This window comes from Onychomys torridus, chromosome 7, assembly GCF_903995425.1.
Source record: "Onychomys torridus chromosome 7, mOncTor1.1, whole genome shotgun sequence".
Lineage (NCBI taxonomy): Eukaryota > Metazoa > Chordata > Mammalia > Rodentia > Cricetidae > Onychomys > Onychomys torridus.
In genome coordinates this window covers 28774106-28799276 of record NC_050449.1, presented here as the reverse complement: position 1 = coordinate 28799276, position 25171 = coordinate 28774106, and the positions used below count along the sequence as shown (strand labels likewise).

At 41.5% G+C, this 25171-nt stretch overlaps 1 pseudogene; it reads right to left on the bottom strand.

Moving 5' to 3' along the window:
• LOC118586999 overlaps window positions 1-16860 on the bottom strand; it is a 42898-nt pseudogene extending 26038 nt beyond the window's left edge.
• Between the last annotated feature and the right edge of the window lie 8311 nt (window positions 16861-25171).

Sequence of the window (25171 nt, the reverse complement as noted above, 5' to 3'; positions counted from 1 at the left end):
CACAGTTGTGAGCATGGAAATTCAAAGTGTCCTACAATTTGCATTTAACTGCAAGGACCTAGTAAGTCTGGGATGCTATTTGTAGATTCAAAATCTTCTTCTATCAAGAAACAAAACAAAACCAAATCAACTTTATGTGCATCTTCCCTTTAGAGGGCACCTCTCTCTGGTCTGTGACAATCACTGAAGCCATCGGGCAGCAAGTAACGTGTAGTCCTGACTGATGGAAATTGCTGGGTTTGCCCTCTACTGAGCAAAAATGCTGTGGGGCCTAAATTACTTTCAGTATGAATGGATGACCTTGCCATTTTGACCTTTAAGGCTAACATGGCTCAAAGGTCTAGGCTTCTTAGTCACTCCTGCAATGGAATTTTTTCTGTGATGAAAAAGACAGCATGTTTATTTCTGTTCAAGATCCATTTTTCCCCCCATATTAACTTTTGGGGTCATTTTCTGGCCACTAGTGAAGCATGAGAAGTTTTAATAGCCACTGTGAGGAGGTCAGCTGGGTGCTGGGAAGGGTTTCACACACAGCCATGGCAGGACTGGAAGAGGGTATCTCCCCTTCTCATTGTCCCTGCTGCTGAGTTCATTTTGACAGGTTTCTGCATTGGATAGAAATATTATTTCACAACAAAGACCAGTCCCTAGGACAGTGTTCAACACAGTGACAAATTCTACACCCTGCCCCTCCCCTGCACAGTGTATGATGTTGGGTCACTTGATTTCAAAGTCTTGTTGTGCTGAGTCTTGATTCTGAGAGGGAAAGTAGGCATGTGGCCCACTTTGATGGCAGAGATGTTATTATTGCTCCTGGGCCTCTAGAGCTTTCCTGGTGTGGCCTTCTTACCTGACCCGTGTTCCATTGATCTTCCTTCTTGGATCTATCTGCACTAGCACAGGGGCAAACTATAGTATGACCTGAATGTCAAGAAGAGAAGGGTGAAAGGCGGTGCAGTACTCTGGTGATCAGAAAATGGTCCTGTGCCATGTATGATGATAGCCACTTCTAATCCCAAAACTTGAACGGCTGAGGTAGGAGAATTGTGAGCTTGGGTTCAGCCTGGGATATGTGATACATTTCATGCCAGCTTAGGCTATAAAATGGGACCGGTCTCAAAAGACAATGAACAACAATGGTAAAGTGAGAGAGCATTGAGTGTTCTTGACAGGATGTACACGTGACTATCAGAACTAAACCCAGGCTGGCACCAAGAGAGAGTGTGGACTGAAGATAAGAGAGAACTTGAACATCAAGGCAATCAAAGCTTAAAATTGGAATAAGAATAGTTTCTGATTAAACAGCATAGTGATTTGGTGGGAGGTAACCAAGTGATGGGATTCAGCGGTACCCAAACCACATCGAGCAATCAGGCAGTACAATTAGCCACTAGGCATGGGGCCTGGCTCTTGCCCTTTCCTCCCTATACCCTTTCTCCTTTAATGCCTCTCAGTTCCTGTCTTTATATACATGTTCTCCATTCTCTCTTTCTTTCTCTTTCTTTTGTATTATTCCCTCATCCTCACCATATAATTGTCAGTTGTTTCTTTGTTTAAGTAGTAGTCTGGTGAAATTTCCTCTAGGTAGCCATTTTTAACTGCTTTATCTCCTCAGTTTGGGCTAGATACTTCTCCTCCTAGATACTTGTGCCCTCCTCTTTCCTGTACTTCCTACATCCCAGCATCCACCACACCTTTTTATGCTTACCATTCCTCTTCTCTATGGAGAAAGGTCAAGAAGACAAGGATCATGCCTAACTTGCTCTACCACACATACACCTCATACAGCATCTGCCCTTAGTGTACAGAAAATGGAATTATATTTGTTTGCATGAGAAACTTTCTTTTCTCAAATATGGCTTCTAACAAGCAAGACTAGGGCCAGCCTTATGAAAGATCATTCTGTTCTTCAAGTGAGTTACAATGGTCTCTTCCACTAGTCTATAAGTCACTTGAAGCTAGAGATTGTGTTCTACTTTCTCCCTACCCCCACAATACACTATTTTCTTTTCCAAAAGTCCAGCATCATGCTGGGACTTTAGAAAAGGCTCATTTAAAAAAGAGAAGTGTTATTTGCAAGGGTAAGCTTTCAGAAAAAGGAGAGGTGATCACTTCTTTAAGACAAAACCTTGGTCCTGGAGGACATGGGAATGGAGGGGAGGGGCTAAGGGGGAGGTGGGGGTAGGGGTGGGAGGTGGGAGGACAGGGAACCCATGGCTGATGTATAAAATTAAAACACATAATAATAATAATAATAATAATAATAATAATAATAATAATAAAAGACAAAACAATTTGTTTCAAGGCTGAATATTTGAGATCAGAAAAAATTCATTTTTAAAATGGGAATGAGGGACTTTAATAGGTCTTGCCCTTGTTCTTTTCCTGTAGAAGATGAAGCAGGCATATCATTCCATTGGAGATGTTGTCTGCAGTGAACAACCCTTGGGATTCAATAGGGATTATTTGGCCACTGGAGGGCTCTTACATTTTCCCATGTAATGCAATTGAAACCTGTTCAGACTGACTCAGTAATTAATGCCACAGTGTTTAAAGCGTGTTCCCCAGCTCCTATCACAATTCCTCTAGATGCAAAATTTCAGGAAGACCAGACTTAATTTACTGTATGTTTTGCTTCTTCAACAAAAACATACGATGAATAATTTCCCCACAACATAGCTTTACATTTCCTTATAAATAGGGCATCTGTTAACATGGATCATTATGTAGGCAGTGCTAACATGATTAGGTTCAAACACTCACCCCCACCCGCCAAAAGGGAATACTTTAAAGGAATGACTCATGAAAAAAATGAGGATGAGAATCAAAGGTGAAAATATATTAAGGGAAACCTCATAAGGCCAAGCAGTGGAGACAAAAATAGGTTTTCATTTTTCAATAAGAGGATGAACACGTTCCTTGTGATGCACTATGGGTCTACTGTATGGTTAGTGCTATATTTTTAATGCAGCAGTGGTATTATTTTGTTACTGAGCATGCAACTAAAGACTAGTAATAACAACACCTGATCACCTCTTCTACTAAGTGTCTAGATTTGGTCTTCATTACCTCTGAACCTAGAACTTCATTAAAATAGGTCATGCAGTATTTGTATATGGCAATATTAAATGGATAGTCAATGTTGCTGAGCACTTTATATGTGTTTTGGATTGTCTTTAAAGTTTGCCTATTTGTTATATCTTTAACCCTCCCAATAATACAAGGCTGGTGATATTTTTAAATATTTTAAAGTGAAGGAAGCTGAGGCTAAGTGGGATTGAGTTGTCTGAGGTTGCTAGAGAAGGAATTAAAATATCAATCTGTGGGACACTGAGTCCAATATACAAGTGCTTCCAATCATTAAGCTGCAGCATATAGATGATAATCCTGCAATCTGTGAATTCACACCTAGTACCCAAAATAAATGTGCAAGCTAGTGGCCAAAATAAAAGTAATATAATTAGAGAAAGACACTTCTGCTGTCTCGCTTATCTGCCTGGAGAGTTCTGGAACGTTTTCATGTAGGAATTACAACTTGATCTGGTTCATGAAGATGATGTGAAGCAAAGACATAGTTGATCCCCAAAGACACATTACATGGGCAATATGTAATGTAGTCCTTTATAGTGATGGGTTTGAGGGTGAGCTCTCTTGTTACTATGCAGTGGCCTATCATGTTCTAACTTCTGCACTATGATTAAACAAAACTTATTTCAAAGTGTAGTAAAAGGAAATTTGACACACACGTATATGTGTATATATATTATATATGTATGCATACTTCTGTAAAGTCATATATATATATATATATATATATATATATATGTATATATATATATGTATATATATATTCACATAGATTGCACAGCTCAGTGAGTTTTCATAAGCTTAACACCCTCACTTGTATATAAAGATAAAAGCCAAAACTTTACTTGCATCTTAATAGCCATTATTAGTTTATTATGGCTCACATAACACAGAGTAAAAGCAACAGAAATTTACTCTTTGCATTATGGAGGCTAGATGTCTACAGTTAAGGTTCTGGTGGGGCTAGTTTCTACTGGAGGGTCTGAGGGTTCCTATCAATCTGAGGCATTGCTCTGCTTGGCAAATGCATTGCTCCAGTCCACATGTCCATCTGTGCTCCATGCTCACTTGTGTGTCCCAACACTCCCTCCTTCTTCATAAGAGCACCAGGGAACTAATCAAGATGATCTCTTCATGAAAGCGATTGTTTTCTTGCGATTGGCTACACTGATGAAACTCCTGAGAAACAGAAGGAGGCAAGATTCCTTTGGTCTCATAGTTTTGGAGGTTTTATCTTAAGTTTGCTTGCTCAGGGCAGTATATCAAGACAGAGATGCAGCTTATTTCATGGCAGTCAATGAGCAGAAAGTGAGGGATAGAGAGAGGAAGAATGGAGTGAGGGGCCTGGGATTCTAGCAATCCCTTCAAGAGACTGTGTCCAGTGACCTCACCTCCTTATACCTGGTGCTATCTGCTCAATGCTCCACCCTTTCTCACTAGAGCTACAGGCTAGAGACCAAGCTTTTAGTACTGAAGCCTTCAGGGGACATTAAGTATCTAAACTTGAGATAGGTAAGAAAAAGAAATACAACAACAACAAAACTTTTCTAAATAAGGTCCCATTCACCAGTGTCAGAGGTAAAGACCTTGGACTGTTTTGGGATGAGGATCAAATTAGTCAGGTGCACCTTCTTCTGATTATTGACCTCCTCAAAGGTAACACTGTCCTGCTTCATTTTCTTCCCTTCTTCACACATATGGAATCCCATCTTTCAAACATATGTGTCAACACTTTGGTGTTTGGCTTTTTCCTCCCTCAGAATTATATTTATGAGACTCATTGAGATTGTATACATGGAAAGTTTATTATCATTATACAGTATTACCTTATATGAATATCACAGAATTTATTCACTATTCCATTGTGGGCTCTTAGACTTTACAGTTTGATGCTATTAGAAATACTTGCCCTGTGAGTAAGTTTGTGTTTATGGTTTCACATTAGTTATATTTCAGAAGAGACATCTCAAGGGCATAGACCTGATGTAGTGGGTCTGACCCTTTCCCACTGTGATCTAATGAGGTTTTAAGCAGAAAAGAGCCATGGTTGGATTTGTGCATTGGAAGAATCTTTGGTTGCAGGGATACAGCCACACTGAAGTTTTATTTCAGACCACAATTCACATGGGGAAGAAAGAGAAAGCAAAGCTGAAGAACAGCTTCACCACAGTGTGAGTATTCCCTAACTTGTACCCTGTAACAGTGGACTTCTTCTCTTAGGAAAAAGAAAGAAACATTAAAAAAAAAAGAAAGACATTGTTAGATTTATTTATTAGGGAAATAGATGATGGCCATTTTACAGAAATAATAAGATGTGTTGGGGAGATTAAATATAGGCTCCTAGGAGAGTGGTACAGGGAATACAGAAAAGGAAAATGGCAGAAACATGATGGAGTAGACCAGACAGATTCTACTTTACCCCATGTGTATGTATGTGTAGGAGTGGAAGAGACAATGATACCTAGATTAACAACTACTCAAAGATCCTTTCTCCAGGGCTGGTGAAATGGGAAGAGGATATTTTTCCCCATCCTTGCCTATTTTAAACAAGGACTAGTAGAAATGACTGAAAGACATCCCAGCTGCACTTCTTAAAATGCTTTGCTCTGGATATTGAGGATCTTTGTGTCACCATTGTGCATCTGTCTTCATTATGAAGAGTCTCAAGGCCACATGGGAATGTGTTGTCACCTCTGTACTCTTAAATTCCAGGAAGGAGAAGACAAGTAATCTGGACTCACTCAATCAGCATATTTCAAGGGACCACAACATCTTAGTAAAGTGTTAATGTGGTCACAAAAGCATTCCAAGGTCAATAAGGGATGTCAACAGAAGGAAGCACATGATCTGACCAGAGTGTCATGGTGGATAATGGGAAAAATCTCCACCAGGCTTTGGCATATAATAGTAGCTCTTAGAAGGTGAAAGGGCTGGAGAGCTCAGGATGGAAAGTGGTCCTGATGGAACACCGGGTGAAGGATGAAGGCCATTATTGGATTATGCTAAAAATTCTATCAAGGTTGCCTCCTTGGATCTTCCCCTTGTTCATCAAAGCAGACATACTTGCTATTTTCATTTAGTAGATGAGAAAACTAGGGTCCAGATAAGCAAGGCATTCAATGCAAGGACACATAGTTCCTTGGAGACAGCAGGAATTGTGACCCCAGAACTGCCCCACCCTTAGAAGACGCAGAATGGGGTGGACACCATAGCAACAGCTTGCCCTCTCTCATAGTGAAGTTATGGAAGGCAATCTTTTCATTCTCAGTGTAATGGCTGGAAGATCATTTCCAAAATTCTCCCCTAGCCCATGTCCAAAGAAATAGGAATGGTACTTTAAGATTTTGAAAAATGCTAGTGACATTTACCTATGTTTATACATTGAAATAAAAATAGTCCTTCCTGTCCACTTCATTTAACCCCTTCTCTTTAGCTCAACAGCCCTTGAATTCTGCCACTGCTTCATCCTCCACCCCTCAACCCCCACCTGAAAATGCATCAGGTCTCAAGTTCAGCTTAATTCAACTGCTAGATGTATTATTCATTTCTACGCTTTAATGATGTGATAAGGTTTCTGGAAATAGGAAAAGGCTCATTAAACTGTCATTTGAATATAGATCACACCTAAATTCTAAGGAAGACAAAGTCTGCCAGCTGAGGATGTGTTTGCCTTCTCTATACAGTTCTCTGCAAACTGGGAAGGCAGAAATAAGCATTTCAAAGACAAGATCCCCAGATTAGCATGTATTCTTGATTTATTCTGTAATTAACTATAACTCACAAATAGTGAGGGAGTCAGGGAGACAGGGAGTGAGTACAGGCCAAACGAAGAAGAAATCTGCGGTGTCAGACATGGTGAGATGTGTGTTTTGTCCCTGTCTCTGTTCAATGGTTTGATCAGGCAGGCTCCATTAGAAGGAGGGGCATATTTAGGGATTTTAATTTGACTCTCATGGTTTAGAACATGTCATCCCTGCCTGTAGAAACAGATTTGAAAACACGACAACTTGTCTGCCCATTTTCTTCTCTGTTTACTTTCAGGCTTGAGAAGATGCTAGGAAACATAGGCATGCAAAGATAGGATTTGATCTGTTGCCAGATGCTAGGGAACATGGCATTTCTCCATTTCTCAATTCCCAGGGATGTGGAAACCCTGAAAATTAACCTATACTAAGAACACTGTCCTGCATCAACCCTTGGCTTGTGCACTCAACATACATTTTCTCATTTATTTCATACTGCCACCCTGTGAGTCTAGTTATGGTTGTCCTTAGATCATGGTGACCTGCACCTAGACAAGTCTATTGGCAAGTCTATTCTGTCCCTCTACAGTTGTGAGGATCTCAGTGGGAGCAAGAAGCCCCCCCTGAGGCTAATGGGGTATTTCACCAGCCTCCTAGGATCCAGTAATTCCCTTCCCCAGGGTCCCAAGCACAACCCAGTTTCTGAGTGGGATTCTCACCTATACTTGTCCTGAGTGGATTGTGTCTGCAGCACCCTCTCAGGTCTCTTCTCTACAAATTGTGCACTTGTTTGGCTTATGGACATAGTTCCAGGTGGACTAGGCTGAGAACATGACATATGGGGTGGAATCAGGACTGGAACAGAAAAGAGGTGAGCTGTGAGCAGAAGTCTAGGCTGTGTTCCATGCACATTAGAACATGGAGGAAACCCATGAAATATAAGAACTCCAAATTCAAGCTGTGTGCCAAGGATATTATAAAACTGGATTTAGTGTGAGAGGGCATTTTTATTTAATAATTTGTTGTGTTTTGCTTTTCAATGATTGGCCAGGCATTCTTGCATAGGCTGTCATTTGTGCTCTCGACCTAGGACTTGAACTTGTGGTAGGTGGGCTTGAAGTGGGCACAGACATGCCCATAGCTTACTTGTAGGGATGCAGACAGCTGAGCCACATGCTTGTAAGTCCCGAAGTCAGAGTTTGAAAATAGGAAGTCTTATTCCAGGTCTACTTTATCAACCAGTACCTCAGATTTTCTCTGATCAGGTTTCTGTGGCTTAAATATTGGTGTTGCTTGAAGTCTCGTGTTGAAACATAGTCCCCTAGTATACTATTAAGATGGGGATGTTTGGGGGAGGTGATTAAGTTCTGAGAGTTTACTTTTGTGGAACTTAGAGGGACATATATGAAATTGGCAAAGAATAAGGAAAAGACATTCTATAATAAAAGAGTTGAAGAGAACTGCTTTGCTATTTCTTCCACATCAACTTCTTTCGTCAGGGGAGAGTATAGAAAGTGGTTCCCCAAATCATACACAGAGGATAGTCCTTAGCAGATGCAAGATCAGCTAGTACCTATGCCTTAGACTTCCCAGCTTCCAGAACTGTGAGCAATAAACTTATTTTGATCACAAATGAGTCAGTCTGAGGTTTGTTTTTATAGCTGCTCAAATGGACTAAGAGGGAGAGACACCTGTGGTGCACTCATTCAAGTCATGTAATATGGTGATGGAAATAGAGTTAGCTTCTGAATTTGGAAGAGCTTCAGTGGACAACTCTCTCTTTCGTCATGTTCTTAGAAGTGGAATTGAGCCCTAGGGACTCTGACACCGTGGGTAGAGTATGTACCTGAGTAGAAGTGGAGAAAATGAGGGAGAGAGAGACAGATGGGAGACAAGGAGAGTTCCTGGAAGCACCGTAGTAAGTGCATCGGAAGTGTTTAACTTGAATTTCTCCTAAGGATCTGAGATGAAATCAACCAAACAAATCCAGAATTGAGGACTTGATGGAAGAAATTCCAAGCTAGGTGCTGAGAGATTCCTGCCTTGTGTTGTATGGGCCCTTGTAATCCCCCTTCATTGTGAAGCAAGGCCCGAGAGTAAGAAGACGGCCAATGCTTTACAGTAATATACACATATCTGGGGTAGAACTGGTTCTAAGTAAGGCCTGGCCCTTACCAGCGCCTTGATTTCAGTCTTGTGATGCCTGGCGTGTCCTGAGATCTGGAGCTTCTGTGAGAGGGCAACACTGAGTAATTTTAAGTTGCTGAATGGACAGTAATGTGTTTCATAGCAAAAGGAAACTAAACCCAACAAGATAACTAATTAAGACCCTTTGAAACAGCACCAATCATAGAAGTGAGCACAACAGAGCGAAATGGGATGGTGCTGGTTTAAGTGTACTTCCCCAGCAAACCAGAAACAGTAGTCAGATAACACCAACCTAGCCTTAACTCACAGAAGTCTGAGGGCTCACCTAGGCCATGTTTGGAAAGCTCAGTGCTGGTCCTTCTTTTAGAATATTATTTTCTCTTCTGAGACCTCTCTCTTCCTCTGCTTGGTATATGTAACCAAGGCTTTGGATATTCATAAGATACAGACAGTGTTGAATGCCAATAATTATGGTTTTAAACCTAGAGACATGACCTCTGACTCCTGTTTGTAGCAGGAAGGCAACAATGTACTAGATGTGTTGGAGTAGATGTCTGGGACCCTACAGTGTGCCTCCTCTCTCATAGCTTTGATGCTTCACAGACAGGGTATGAGCTGCTATGCAAATTTATGGTTCTCTCTCTCTCTCTCTCTCTCTCTCTCTCTCTCTCCCTCTCTCCTTCTCTTCTTCCCTCCCTCCCTCCCTCCCTCTCATATAGCCCAGGTTGTCCTTGAATTTGTTCCATAGTCTTATAGCATGACCTTAGTTTCCTAGTCCACCTGCCTCAGACTCCCAAGTGCTGTGTACCACCATGCCTGGCAAGCATACTGCTTTTAGCAAGGACAACCCTTTGCAAGGAAAACAATTTACTCAGAGGCCCATGGTACAGTTTGTCTAAATCATGAAGCCCATCATTTCTCCACATAAAGAAACTCATTTCTTACCTTTGTAGGAAGGTGAAAATACTTGGAATTGTATCCCCATCATAAGAACAGTATTAAGCTCCAATATTTCAAAAGATTGCTGAGTAAGTCCAATGCTTAACCCCGTATGAGGATGTGGCAGACCTTCGGGCCCATGACACTTTAAAATTGGAAGTCAATTTTAAGATCTCTAGAAAATTATAATCATTTTCCTTTACATTATAAGAATAAGCCTATTAGATAGCTTGCCAACCCTGTGCCCTCCACACACACACACACACACACACACACACACACACACACACACACACGGTGAAGGAGGGCAGGCAGGCAGAAGGACAGACACTGACTGACATACCACCACCACCATCACAATAGAAGTCAGACCAACACTAACTTAGATAGAAAAAGGTTTGTGAGTAAATGTGTAACATCACCATGCATTCAGAGATGGGTATTAATCACCATATGATTAAGGGTGTACAGCAAGCTTTTCTTTTTTTATGCTGCATAGAGCATGTAAAGAAATACTAAAGACAAAGGCAACTGCTTTGTATTAATTCTCTGAACTGAATTTAGCCCTGTGCTGCATGACTTCTCTGATACTAGCTCATCTAAATTACCATTCAAAGTATATGCAATGTGTTCCCTTTTATATGTAGTATATTGTGACCCAGAAATTTAATGACTTCCACAATGCCACACAGACAGAAACAAGACTTGTTGGCTCTCCAAATGAGCATTCTATATAAGTCCTGAGTAAGGGGATCTGATTAGCTGGTTTTCTAAAGGAAGATAAATGGCTCTGAAGGGTTGGAGACATTCAACATAGGAGAGCTGAGCTGATAGTTTGGAGAAAGCTTCCTATAGACAATGACACTGACTTGCATGTTCATAGAGAGATCAGGAATATGAGGGGACACAAATGAGGCAGTTAGAAAGGGCTGGGTAAGGACCCAGAGATGAGTGCAAGCTGAGAGGGCATAGGGGCAGGCCTATACTGGCATAGTGGGAACCAGAATCATGGTGGCAGGGAAGAAGTAAGCGGAATGTGGAGTGGGCAATCTGGTACACAAAAGATCTGGTGTCCTTATCCAGGAGCTGGCTGCCAAGATATTTCATTAACATATGGAGGGGCAGGCAGTGGGCATGTCTTTACCCCAAGGTGTTAATTTACCACACTGTGGTGTTGGGGAGAGAAGGATGAGAGTAGAACACCAGGGACAGTGGTAATGAAGATGATGATGATGGTGGTGGCACCCATAAGCATTTACTATGCACTCACAGGAAGTGTTGTTTGAGGCTACATGTAACAACAACTCTGTAAGAAAGATACCATGCACAATGACTCTTTAGAGGAAGAAACAAATCCACAGAGGTAACATGGCTGGTCTGTGATCCCACAGTTTGTAATGGGCAGGACTAGAGTCTGAGCCAAGACAGTTGAAGATAAAGGCAGGCTGAAAATATGGAGCCATTCCTCTGCTTAGGGATTCTCAATGGGAGACATTCCAGGATCCCTCCATATTTTTTCTTCTGCAGCCCAGAGGAGGCATGCAAACATGTGGAAAACATCAAGCCATCTACTGGATGTAAAGGGTTTAGAAATGTATGCATATTCCCTGCATGGAGGAATTGCCAGCTCCTCACTCTGCCTTAGAACTTTTTTTTTTTAACTTTTTTTTTTTTTTCAAATTTGACTCTGCTGCCTTCTGCATTGAGGATTAACAAAAGGCCAAGTTTGACATTCTTAATCCGAGCTCATCTGAGGGATCTGAAAACAGAAGAGGTAATGGGATAACTCTTATGGTGTTAACTCTGGAAGTGCTATGGGGAGCTGACATGGGCAGTTTCTTCTGCCAAGGACCCTGCAGGGCTCAGACCCATAGGACCTCCTGTGAGCTGGATACTGCTAAGTGATCCTCTGAGGTTCATGTCCCCCTGGTTTGTTTGAGCTGTTTCTGGGAAAAAAAAAGACTGCCAGAAGATTAAATCAAGTAGCTCCTTAAGCTACTGGAAAATAGCTCCCAGAAAGAGCTCAGCTGGAGGAACTGGAGTCACAGGGAAATTGTGAATTTTCAGAACTCTGTTGAAAAAAATTGACAGGTGTTTATTTTGGAGTGTCCACTGTGACCCCAGGGGCAGACTGGCCTAGGGAGCAGAGGTGGAGTTATATGGCAATCATCCACATCTGCTTATTCTTTAGCATCCACAAAAACAAATGTACAAGTAATATACAGACTAAGTAGGATGTATGTATATGTATATATAATATTATATATAATACATATATACATAATTATATATGTATAATAATACATGTTATATATTATGTATATTAACAATTAATGAGTAAAAAGGTCATGTATTTGAAAGAGAGCAAGAAAAGATATAAGGGGGGATTTGGAGAGAAAGGAAGAAAGGAGGGAATGGCGATATTATATTATATCCTCTTTCCTATTTAAAAAAGGAAATGAACAAAATTACAGTGTCCCAATTGCTGTGCCCTGCGCAGACATGTGAATCAACAGTGAACAGAATTTGTCTTCTGCTCTCATAGAAGCAGTGTTTTAGATCACATACATGAAATTAAGGTACATTTTCTTTTCAAATATATGCCAAACAGCAAAGGGAAACATCAGGGAGGCACAACAAAAATCATCATCACCTGGACTAACAGATAACATGGAATTCAAACCCATTAATCCTAGGTACATCTGAGACAATGATGGGTTACCATGACCACACACAGGGACACACAAGCAATATTCATCTCCTATGTGAAGCATATGCTCTCTCTTTAGGATTAGCTGAAGGAAAAGCTCACAGTTTTTACAGTTTTAATAAAGCCACAATATAGAGCAAAATCTTTCCTATTGGGGATCCTATAGTTGGTTTGAAAAGATTTTTGAATATGACAAAAATGAGTGAACAATTCAAGATAAAACAGTCAAGCTCCCTATTATCCAGAACACCTCTATTAAATTTAAATGTGGATTCTAACTTCTTAAGGGAGTAGACTGCTTCTAAGAACTTGGAATTAATTACTTCAGTGCAGATGGGTACAAATAGATGCTACCAGCTATAAATGAATCTTCTTCTTTAAATGAATTAGGACTTGTCAAAAATATGTTATCTCTCCTCCAAGTCCTAAAGCACATTTCCTTATAGTTATATCAGTTTTGCATTTTGTTTATGACTTAATTTATCAACTCACCCAAGTTCTTTAATGTATGTGTGGTAGTTTGAATGTAATTGGCCATCACAAGCTCATAGAAAGTGGCACATTGGGAGGTGTGGCTTGTTGAAGTAGGTGTGGCCTTATTGAAAAGAAGCGTGTCACTGTGGGGGCAGGCTTTGAGGTCTCTTTTGCTTAAGCTTTGCTCAGCTTCACAGCCACTTCCTATTGCCTTCTGATCAAGGTGTAGCAGCATCATGTCTGTCTGCACATTGCCATGCTCCCTGCCATGTTGATAATGAACTGAACCTCTGAACTACTAGCAAGCCACCCCAAATTTAATATTTCATTTATAAGAGTTTCCATGGTTATGATGTCTCTTCACAGCAATAGAAACCCTAAGACAGTATGGCATTGGCCTCTGGAGATAACACTGAATAAAACAGAACTACACTACACCTTTCCTCCCAGAGTCTACATTCTAGTAGTGATGTAAGAATAAGTTAAAAACAAACAAACAAACATAAATTCAATATTGCAAGCTGGAAAGACTCTATGAAAAATGAAAAAGCAACATTAGGAGAGAGAATTATGGGAGAGCTGTTCAGATACAGTGGCCAGAGAAGTCTCGGGGATGAGTAGGGATTGATGGTAGTTCATTCAGCCATGGGGCAGGAGTGACCAGGTGAAGTCAATGACCTGGAGTGTTCCGGGAGTTAGGCTGAAGGAGTCTATGGATTTGCAATTTCTCGGTTGATTGAGTATGAAAGAACAGGAGGAACTAAGGATGGCTATTTCTTTTCCCTTGAGTAGTGAATACATAGGATGTCCATTGTAATAGTGAGGAAGAAGATAACCCAGGGAGAGGAGACTTGATGACCAGATGCTCAGAGAATGGAGAACTTTGTGTGTGATGATAATAGAGGATGAAGTCTTTGATTATAATTTTTGTTATGGTAAATAAATGAATGATCTTTTATTTTGCTCCCATGCTGGTAGCTTTTGTACCTTCCTATTCCACTCCAAGTGTGTCTACCAGTTCTTCCTGCCCTCTGAATCACTTGGCTTCAAGAATGGAGACATCTTAGTGTAGCTGACACACACAGATTTCTCCCTAGATGCACGTTTTCTGCTGCAATCCACACCCAAGGGAACTACAAAAGGAGGTGGAGTATGTTCAATTGCTTTTAATATCACTGCCCGTATCCCTCTTTAGGGCCCCTGATCACTGTGGGGGGAATGTGGAACAGTACTTTTCTTTCATTGCCAATTTAATGACTCTATTATACTAATTGCCTCCTTTACCACAGTGTCAACTTTTCTTCACACATCTCAAATAACCTAACCTTCCAAACACAATCCAAGGAGGACTTTACCATCCATCTATGTAGATGCCAGTGTGTTAAGCTAAGGTTTGTATATAGATACACACACAAACAGCATGTGTATCCAATGAACATGTTGTACTATAATGTTATAAGAGGAAGTAATGTTCTAAAAATGAATGTAATTCCATAATTATACTTATTTCCTGTCATTAGTTCCGAAACTTGAGTCCTAGCAGGTAGAATGATAGGGAATGGTAGTTTAAGCAGTTTGTGTTTAGAGTCCAAAGATACAGAAGAGTGGTACATGGGAAACAGGCCTGGTTGGAAAGAAATAACACTTACTGATCTGTACCCATTATTCATTTATAAATCATTTCATATCTTAAATATCCATGATACATATAGTGCATGCTCAGTGACCTCTCTGCACACTCCTGACACCAGGAGTTTAAGAAATGAACAAGAATTAGTTATCACTGAAGAGAAAAGTTGAACTCAACATGCTGTGGACACTGGGACTTAAAAGGGATGGCTGTCCAGTGGCCAGGGTCCTGTCAGAGTTGTAGAGAGTGCAGGCAGTGGCCAGGAAAGGTGTTTACAAAGGGAACAGTAGTTAAATTGTAATCTCAGCAGTATTGTGTAGGTATCACATTTGGGGATATAGGTGAATAAGGGGATGGAAAATGAGAGGAAAGGAGCTTCATAGAGATGGTAAGGGAAAGGGATGTGCAGAAGTGATTCATTGATCTGGAAATAGTCTCTGCTTTACATCTCATAAATGACATCTATAAATACCTTGTAAACTCTGTTGAAAAGTGTTTGGTCACTCTGGATATTATTTCTCTCTGCATCTCATTCAGAAGTATGTTCCATGTTGTTTAACTGGACTTGTGATCCCAACTGCAGAGAGCAATTCTATATGACAAAGCTGACCCCCAACTCTAATACTGGTCTCCTAATGAATCAGTCCTACACGGGTTGTGGATACAGACCTATGGTGTGCTGGTAATGCAGACAGAATTGCAGACAGAATGATAGTCCAGAAGAAAGAAGCAAGCAGGGCATGGTGGCACGTAGTTGCAATTCCATTGTGAAAACTGAAGCCGGAAGTTGACTTGAAGTCACATAGTGGGACCCTGTCTCACCCCCTAACCCCCACTGAAATAAAAAGAAGGAATAGGGGAGGAAGGAAGGGTGGGAGGGAGGACCAAAGAACCTGTTTCAATGCCAGTTATGGCTTAAAAGCAGTGTTTGGGTATGGAGTTGACAGGGGGTGGAATTGGGATGAGCAGTGATAATTGTCAACTTGCTAGGTCATAGGATCACCTGGTAGATGGCCTCAGGGAATGCCTGTGGATATTGTTTTGATCGCATTAATTCATGTTGGATGACTCAACTTAATTGAGCAGGGCCATTTCCTGGGCAGAGGATCCTAGAGTGCATACAATGGAGAGAGCAGGCTGGGTACCAGTGTGCATTTCTCCCTCTCTCTTTTTCTGCTTCCAGACTACATACAGTGTGCCTAGCTCTTTCAAGCCCCTCCCCAGTGACTTCCTCATCACAGTGGATGGTTACCTGGACCTGTGAGTTAAGATAAACCTTGTCTTCCTTCAGTTGCTTTTGTCACAGTATTTTATCATAGCAGCAGCAGCAGCAGCAGCAGCAACAACAACAACAAAGAATGAATGTACTCCTCAAGTTCCTTAAAATCTAACTGATGGGGAAACACAGCAAGTTGAGATGACTAAAGAGCATTTACATGGCATCCTTTAGACGACTGCCCAGGCTGATAGCCCATGAGGTGGCAAGCATGGCTGCGTCTGTACTGGTGCCCTCTGACAGTTCGCTGAGCTAACCTTTGAAGCATTTTGTGTTTTGTCATGGCTCAAGACCATGGCAAAGATGGTCCTGGCAACCAGAGCAGGGGAGGCAGGGGTGATAGGCGAGGGCTCACGCCAAGGGAGTCAAAGCAGTTGAGAAAGACTGGACCCAAGAAATCTTTAGATGCTAAGTGACCAACAAAGCTGAGAAACCAGTGCCCCTTTGTTTGCCTGACTCAGAACTGACATCCATAGAAAGATTAAAATAAAAAAGAAAGACTTAGTTATTTGGCAAACCAATAACAGGCTTTGGGATTTTGCTTTAAACATTCTGAATAATCCTATTAGCAGCTTAGAAAAATGGGTTTATTTTAATGACAGAGTACGTGTATCTATATATTTCCCGTGCACCAGCTTTTGATGAAGATTATCCGCCCCAGCTGAGGTCAACCCTCTTTCTGGGATTTATCCCTGTCACCAGGTTTGGGGAAGCAGGAGGCAAAAGCCTCTCGGCTGGCTGTTATTCGTCTGGAGTCGAGGCTGTCAGCCAACATCTTCACCTACTCACCTGTCGTTAGTATACTGACCAGTTCTCTTGGTGTCCAGCTGTCCAGGTCCAGCATGGGCGGCATGATTCACCAGGCAGAGTAAAACTGCAGGTTGAGAAGACACGAGTATATGACTTGGTTCTGACTATGCCATTTTACCTACCCAGTGGAAATAACCATCATATTAAAGTCATGGGTTACCTTGGAAATGAAGACTGTACAAGTGGAGGTGCCTGGTCAAGTGCTTAGACCTCTACTCCTGGTTGTTGTTTCTGCCCGTCTGGATGTCTGAGAGCAATTGTGTGTTATTAATAGCTATGCTTGTAGAATCAGCTGCCTTCACTAGAATCAGGTAGAGTTTGTTTCCTGGCCCACCTACACAGCCTTGTTTCTTAGAAGGTAGAAGGCATGAAAGAAGAGGCACTCTTGTGTTCTCTTCCAGCTTCATGGTCCTACCAGCAAGGGTCACAAAGTTAAGCCCATGTTTGCTACTGCAACTGCGTTTGAATGAGAATATGCACAATGTCTTATGGATGTGAGCTGTGTATTTCAACACTATGTGGTTATGTGTTCTTAGCAGCCCTTTAAAAATATTTTACAATTATTTATTATGTATGTATGTTTGTGTATGTCTGTGGGCATGTGTATGTGGTCCTGCATGTGCAGAGGTCAGAATCCTTCCACCATGGGAGCTACGGCAATCAAACTCAAGTCATCAGACTTGTCAGCAAATCCTTTACCCACTGAGCCATTCCACTGGCCCTTAGCAATCCTCTTTCCATCACCTACATACCCTCTCCCCCAATTTTAGGGACCCTGTCATCCCTGGACAAAAGGAACATAGATAGCTTACATAAAAGATAAACCTAAAGCCTCTAAAGCTCCTGTCTCTGTGATGCTGTTACTTGCAGGGATAAGGCCTGCATGTTGCCAAGAACATTTCTCCTATATGTTGTAATGACTCATGTCCCCAGGATAATGAACAAGACTTGGCAATAACCATGCCCTAACTCCAGAGCCAACAGAGGATATCTACACCAGACATCAGGCCTACCCTGAAGCTCTGCCTATAATTCCTAGAGGAAGAAATAGTTTATTAGCTACCCACATCCCCTCTGATTGTAACCAACAACTAATATGTTTCTTACCTGTATATTCTTTTGTAATCACCTAACTCTCCCCTTGTGAATCTTTGTTTCAACAGGTAAAAGAGGTGCAGAAAGCTTTGGGAGGTATTAATTCGGTCAAGGAAATCTACTGAGAGGCATCTACAGACATTTTATTCTTGGAAAAAATAGAGTACAGTTAAAACTACAGCTCAGCTTTCATTTAAAGATCAAATAGATTTAGGCTTTGTAGGGCAGGTACTGGGAGGAGAAAGAGTGTAAACAGTATGCCCTGTAGACTTTAGTTAAGGGTTAGCCAAATGCATTGGTGTGGAGGAAGGCTCTCTGGAGAAGGAGGAGAGATGAGTATAGCAAGCAGAACCCCAGTAAAGAACAGGGGTGATCAGGAGCTCAACGAGGCACTTGATGAACCAGAAGAAGGTGCTAGAAGTCACACACCTTGTCTCTGTTGTTTTAGAGAGCTGTTGCCTGCTGAAATGTTAACTGATAAACTATTTTCAAATACTCCTCAAATGTTTTAACCTTTAAATCAAATCCCCTGTAAATTGGATAACCATAGCAACCTAATACATTGTTAACTTTTCTGGCTGGGCAGACACCTTTAGAGGTGGCCAGAGGCCCAAGGAAATGAGTGGAAAGTCCATATGGTGTTCTTGAGGGGAGGTCCCCCATGGTTTAAACCTGGGTTTTGGCCAGACAGTGACATTCTAGGCTTGCTGTGGGGAGTGGGACTGCACTGTGTTTTTACATGCCCCATGTGTGGCTGCCCTCAGGATTCAGCCATACATCACTGTACAGGACCATGCATTGGAAGAGTAAACAGGGTATTTGTTATTTACACCCAGGCAGAACAGGAACAGAACATGAACAGAGCACAGGATTCAATGCAAGAACAGCCTACATAATGTGGGCTGTAACCTCGATGGTATTGATTGAGTGCACCTGTCCGTCTTCATTTTCAGCCGGGAGCTTGATTGCTGGCAAGTTTATAGGATTATGGGTTTAATTGGATGCCTGTGTTTTACTAGATGTAAGTGAAATTTATGGCTGTGGGGTTTGTGGTGCCAAGGTTTACCTCAGTCATTGCCTCTCAGCTGAGAAGCCAACACTCAGGCAGCCAATGGGAGTAGGCAGAGGGGTCCTCTGGCAAGGGCATTACCCCTGGGAGCTGCTAGCAGGCTGGGGTCACAAGAAGAGCAGATGGAGCAGGTGACAGGAGTTAGGAGCTAGCACTGTACCCTCAAGGCTCCCTAGCTCTCTGGCCTCACATAATGGTAGCAAGCATCTTGCAGAAGTTATTGATATTCTGTTAGGTCCCTAAGCGCTGGCAAGGTGGAAGAGTGCTCAGGAGGATGGCGGCTGCTCTCTTTGTCCTGCACAACATTGTAGGAAAGTGTTCCCAAAGAGCTTCTTTGAGGGGTGGAGGGCTTTCAGCAGAGGAGTGTGTGCAGAGTGTAGATCCCTTAAACCTGGAGGCTTGGCATACTCATTGGCCGATTAGCAGTCTGTTATGTAAATTGATTTTTCAGTCACTTATTTGGTCTTAAAGTAGTTAAATTTTCAATTGAGCACATTGTTCTTTGAGTCCTTAATATAGGCCGTTATCTAGGCTTAGGCAAATATGGAAAGAATATCTGTTGTCTTACAGATGAGAAAAATGGAGGCCAGGAAAATGTATTCTTTTCTCCTGGTCTGCTGGAGATCTAAGGGTATAACTAGGCACATGCCTTATTCTTTTTTCAGAAAGAACTTGTTCAGCTACTTGGGTATTGTCCTAGTTAAGAAAACTAGCAAAGACATCTCCAGGAGTAAATGTGTTGCCTTGAACTTTTCTTCACCTGCTTAGAAAACCCAAGTGCTTCTTTTCTGGTTTTAGTTACTCTGGAAGAGTTTTATGATCCAATGAGGTAGTTCCTCAAAAGTGGCAGATTATATGCATGTGGCTCTTCTGACACAGGACAATGGATACTAACTAATGATATCCAATCCAATGCCTCATTTCAGAAGAGATTCACTGTTATTGAAATATCCTTGACATAAAGATTCTGGGTGTAGCTCAGATTAAAGCAGAAAATGTCTACCATTTTAATACATTCTGACAAACCTAAAACAGTACAAACACACACACACACACACACACACACACACACACACACACACACATACATTATGGGCAGTATTTTATTATTTTATTTACCCCATTGGTTCTGAAAAATGTCCATTTCATAGATAAAGCTTAGGGAGAGTATATAATTTTTTCTGGGTGCTCAACTCCCAATTGGGAAGAACTAGGGTTCTAATTTGCTTGAAATTCAACATTGGATCCATGCTATTGACCACCTTGGAGTATCAAGGTTAAGCTGAGATAGTTCTGCCCCTCAGAGAATACTGCCTTCAAGAACAGAGGGGTACACTTGTTGGAGAGGTGACCTGGGACCTGTAAAGTCAGAAGTGGGTCTCAAGCTGGACTATTGAGAATATTTTTGAAAGTGCTTTTTTTTTTTTTTTTTTTTTTAAAGAAATGGACAGATGACATAGCATTTCAAGAAGGATGTAAACTTTTCAAACATTGTCTTATTAGAGATGTGTATATGGCAGAGGAAGGCATAGTACCAACACACTAGAGAACAGCACTGGTGAATTTAACTGTCTGAAGAGGCTGGGGCTGAGCCCATGGCAGCAGGGGATCTCTAGAGGCTCTTGAGAAGGGCAGTGTTACTGGGAGGTTTGCTTAGTGGTGCTGATGATGTCCAAGTGTGTGTCAGTGGGGTTGTTCAGTAGGAGTAGATAGACTTAGGAAGAGTTAGTAGTCTTCACAGCCTTACTACACAATGCAATAATGAAGTACTGTAAGCCCATTTGGTGTGGGATCATTTAGATCATTTAGATTTGGTATTTAGATCCACCTATAGCAGGATCTAAAATGTGTTCAGTTTATATGGATATCTGAGAACAAACACTTTGGCAATTGTAGACTAGAGATCAGGAGAAAATGATGCCAAAATATATAAGTCCAAGGAGATTAGAAAGGAGTGGTAAAAACTGTTGCCATCTTAGGGATCTGGCGTTCGGTGGTTTTCACTAGCATGTATATTAGTCATATACAATAACAAGTTTCATTATGATATTTTATACCTGTGTTCTTTCACACTTCCCTTTACCCTCTATTGTTTCCTCCCATCCCTGCTGATTTCTTTCCTCTTCCCAGGGCTCTGGTTGAGAAGGAGGAATTGGAAACAGTGAGAGAAGCAAGAGCACAGAAGAAGCACATGAGGATAAAGAGGGTACGAAAGGCCTTTGGTTCTTCAGAGCACTCATGGAAGAAGGGTTGAGAACAACAGCCAAGGGCCAGTGAGCCGCTCAGTGAGTAAAACGCTTGCCTATCAGACCTGAGTTAAATCCCAGAACACAAGGTAAAGGTGGAGGTGAGAACTGACTCCCCAAGCTAGTCCTTGATCACTACACATACGCTGCACATATGTGTGTCCCCACATACATCATCCATTTACAATAATAATTTAAAATACACATTTGGTGAGGCTGGCTGGGAAAACTGCTGCAAAGAGCTCCCGAACAAGCATGGCAAGGATGGGGATATTTTCTTCCCAGAGGGTGTGGTCCAGATCAGTGGGGAGGTTGGGATGGCTGCTTGAGTGTAGTCAGAGATTGGTGAGCTAGTCAGCAGAATGACATTTTATTTTACAGGCTGGGGAGAGAAAACATGTATAAAGTAGAGCAGAAACTGTAAAGAAGAGAGAAAGATGGATGTTATGAGACAGGCGGGGAATTTTTACTAGAGCAAAGGAAAGGGTGGGAAGAAAGATGTGGTCATCCTGATTCAGGGAGAAACCCACTGGGTTCTGTTTAAGAGCTTAGAATGAGACAGCAAAGAAAGGCATATTGTGCTCATCAGAAATGATGGAAATAGTCTCAGAATCACCTGTCACCGCATGCATAGGTGGCACAGGAGAGGAAACAGCTCAGGTGACTTTCAGACAAAATGAAATTAGTTGATATGTACAAAGATTTCACATGAGATTAAAATGTCAGGTGAGTTTAGTTAAATTGACTCTTGTGGTGAACAAAAGTTAAATGTTTTCATAAACTTCTGCAGTTATAGTTTAATAGTATATTGCAAGCTCTCTCTCTCTCCCCGCCCCTCCTCCCCGTGTGTGTGTGTGTGTGTCTGTGTGTGTGTGTGTCTGTGTGTGTGTGTGTGTGTGTGTGTGTCTGTGTGTGTCTGTGTGCGCACGCACCTTGGGAATTGAATCCATGGGTTCGCACATACAAAACACACTATCTACCTCTGACCCACACCCCCAGCCTGCAATTGTATTTTAAACCTTGGAAAATGAGTAGAAAAAAGCAGATGGCAACATTCCCAAGTTGAGGACTGTGAGGGAGAGTGTTGGCATAGGAAGAATGGCAGCTGAACAGTGTCATGAGTCAGCACGGCACTAAGGTGAGTATAGAGTGACATGGTTGGTTGCTAGAACTTAGAGCTACATGAACCAGTTCATTTAAAATGGAGGTAAAGGAGTGTGGAGGGCAAGAAGGGTGGAAGTGGAAAGAAACTGGCAAGCTCAAGACTCTAGAGTTGGAAGGGTCTCAGCTGCAAATGGTGGGTGTGGGTGGCATAGATTAGCTGCCAGAGAGTTATAAGACCATAACTATAAATATTGACTCTTATTAAAGTGGAATTTGTAGGTTGATACAAGAACCCCCGGGACTGTCGTGGAGCTGGTAGACACTGAGGACAGTATGGTGTAGCCTTCAAAGTTTGGCAGACATCCAGGGGTAGTGAGGAACACTGTTGTGGGTTGCTGTTATGTATAAAAACTAACTCCTTCCAATGGCTGGATGTCCAGGATTGGGAGTCAGGTGCAGGAATAAAGCCTGTTGAGAGAGAACTCTGGGGAAAGAAAATGAAGTAGTTATAAGCACAGCTTCTTGGTCAGACCAGCTGATTCTACTCTGGTTTTGTGATTTCCTAGTACTGTGGTCATGGGTAAATTACTCAAACCCCATGAATCTCAGTCTTCTTGTCTCTAAGGTGGTGATCTCTCAGATGACGATGATATCTACCCATAGGGTCCTGAAGGATTCATTGCAAAAACTTATGAAAGAAAGTAGTAGCATGAAGCTCACTAAATAATAAATAAAAGTGATTTCCCCTTCCTCTTCCCTTATTACCACTACCATCAGCATTGGGAATGTATACAGGAAGTAGTATTTTCAAGGGGAAAAGAGAGTTTCAATTGCTGTGGCCATGTGGGGAGGAGTAACTTCAAATATCAATGACAGGAAGAATCTTGTTTCCAGTGGAATCAGGGTTCCACAAGTATCCTGATTCTGCCCCTTAGAGTAAAGAGCACCTTCAAGAGCAGAGGGGTGCACTGGTTGAAGAGGTGACCAGAGACCTATAAAGGAGGAAGGAGATCTCATGCAAGACTATTGAGAATAAATTATAGAGTAGATGAAGCCTAGGGTTGAGAACTGATAGATGTGAACATGTTTTATGAGAGCACTCCACCCCCATATTTGATTTGCTGCATGGTTAGGGAGTGTTCGATGAAAATATCTCATAGCTTTGCTCTGGAAAACTTTTAATGTAAATTTTGAACTGTAAATTTTGCCCAAGCTTTACTAACATATTAAATTTAATGGAAATCTCTTGTGTTTTATTAATCTTGGGTAGTTTTAAAAATCCCTTTAAACTTGTCATGAAATTTAAAGGAAACATATGAATGTACCGGTAATTACAATCCTAACCCCTTTCTCTACCTTATAAAATGGCAGGTTTCCCTAAAGAAACTGTTTTGGTTCCTTTCACTAGAGGCTCTTATCCAACCAAGAAAAGGGCTCTGAAGAAAGGAAGAGGAAGAAACAGGTCCCATTCAAAAAGCCCGTTTTAAGAAGTTTATGGGAGATGGAAGGCATATGCAATGAATGTAGGCCTCCTTAGTGAATAGAACTTTGGGGAAAGAAAGACATTTTAAAATACTGCTTAAAAATTGTTATGAAAAATTTAAAGCTTGCAGTAAGGTTGAAAAATTGTTCAATGAATAACAACATATTCACCATTTACACTTGACAATTGACAGTGTTTTTCTGAATCTGCTCAATCCATCTATCTGACTATCTTTACCCATGTTTATTCAAAGCCATTTGCAAGTCAGCATTTTATCTTTAAGTTCCCTAGTATGCATCTCCAGAAGTTGTCAAAGATAGTGCCAAGTTAATTTTTCTTCTTAATAAACCACTCTAAACTCAGGGGCACAAAATGACAATTGTAAGTGTTGCTTCCTGACAGATCCCATGTGTGAGGAATGTACAGAATGATGACACGTTCCTGCCAAACATTATGTGGAGTTGTAGCTGAGAATATTGAGATGGCTAGGGACTGGAATTATTTAGAGGTTTCTGCAGACTAGCTGAGGAATGGTTCAAAGTCAAGATGTAATTGGATGTGGAGACTAGACAGCTCACCCGTGGTCCTTCCCTATGTCTTAGGCATCTTCCACTATGGAACTTGGGTTCTGATAGGAGACACTTCCAGAAAGGAGCTTCTAGAAAATGAAGTTCTAGAATACCTAGGAGGCATCCTCATGTACCTTTTGCTGTAGCCTTGGAAGCTGTGTAGTGTGGTGATATATTGTGTACCCTAATAATATTTGCCTGAAGATCAGAGAACAGAATAAGCCACTAAATTAAACATAGATGCCAGGCAGAGGTGGCACACACCTTTAATCCTAGCACTTGGGAGGCAGAGATCTGTTTGGATCTCTGTAAGTTTAAAGCCACCCTGGTGACTCAGTCTAGGAGAGAAACAGAACCAGACAGTGGTGGTACAACCTTTAATCCCAGCACTTGAGAACTCATGCCTTTGCTTGGGAGCACGTACACCTTTAATCCCAGCACTAAGAAGGGCATGATGGCTAGTCAGAGAAAAGTATATAAGGCACAAGGAGACAGGAACTGAAAGCTTTTCAGGATGAGGAGTCCTAGAGGTAAGATGTGGCAGTGGTTTATTCCTTAGTCTCTCTGATCTTCAGGCAAATTTTATTAGGGTACACAATATATCACCACAGTGTAGCATTACATTCAGTGAGCTCTGCTGATAAAAGTAGGAACAGCCATGCCCACATTACATGGGAAGGAACAGAGATACCCTTCTTCGTGAGGTATCAAAAGATTTTAGCTATTTTTAAAGTCCATCATAAACACAGTATCTTATATTACATGATGCTATTATCATATCAATATCA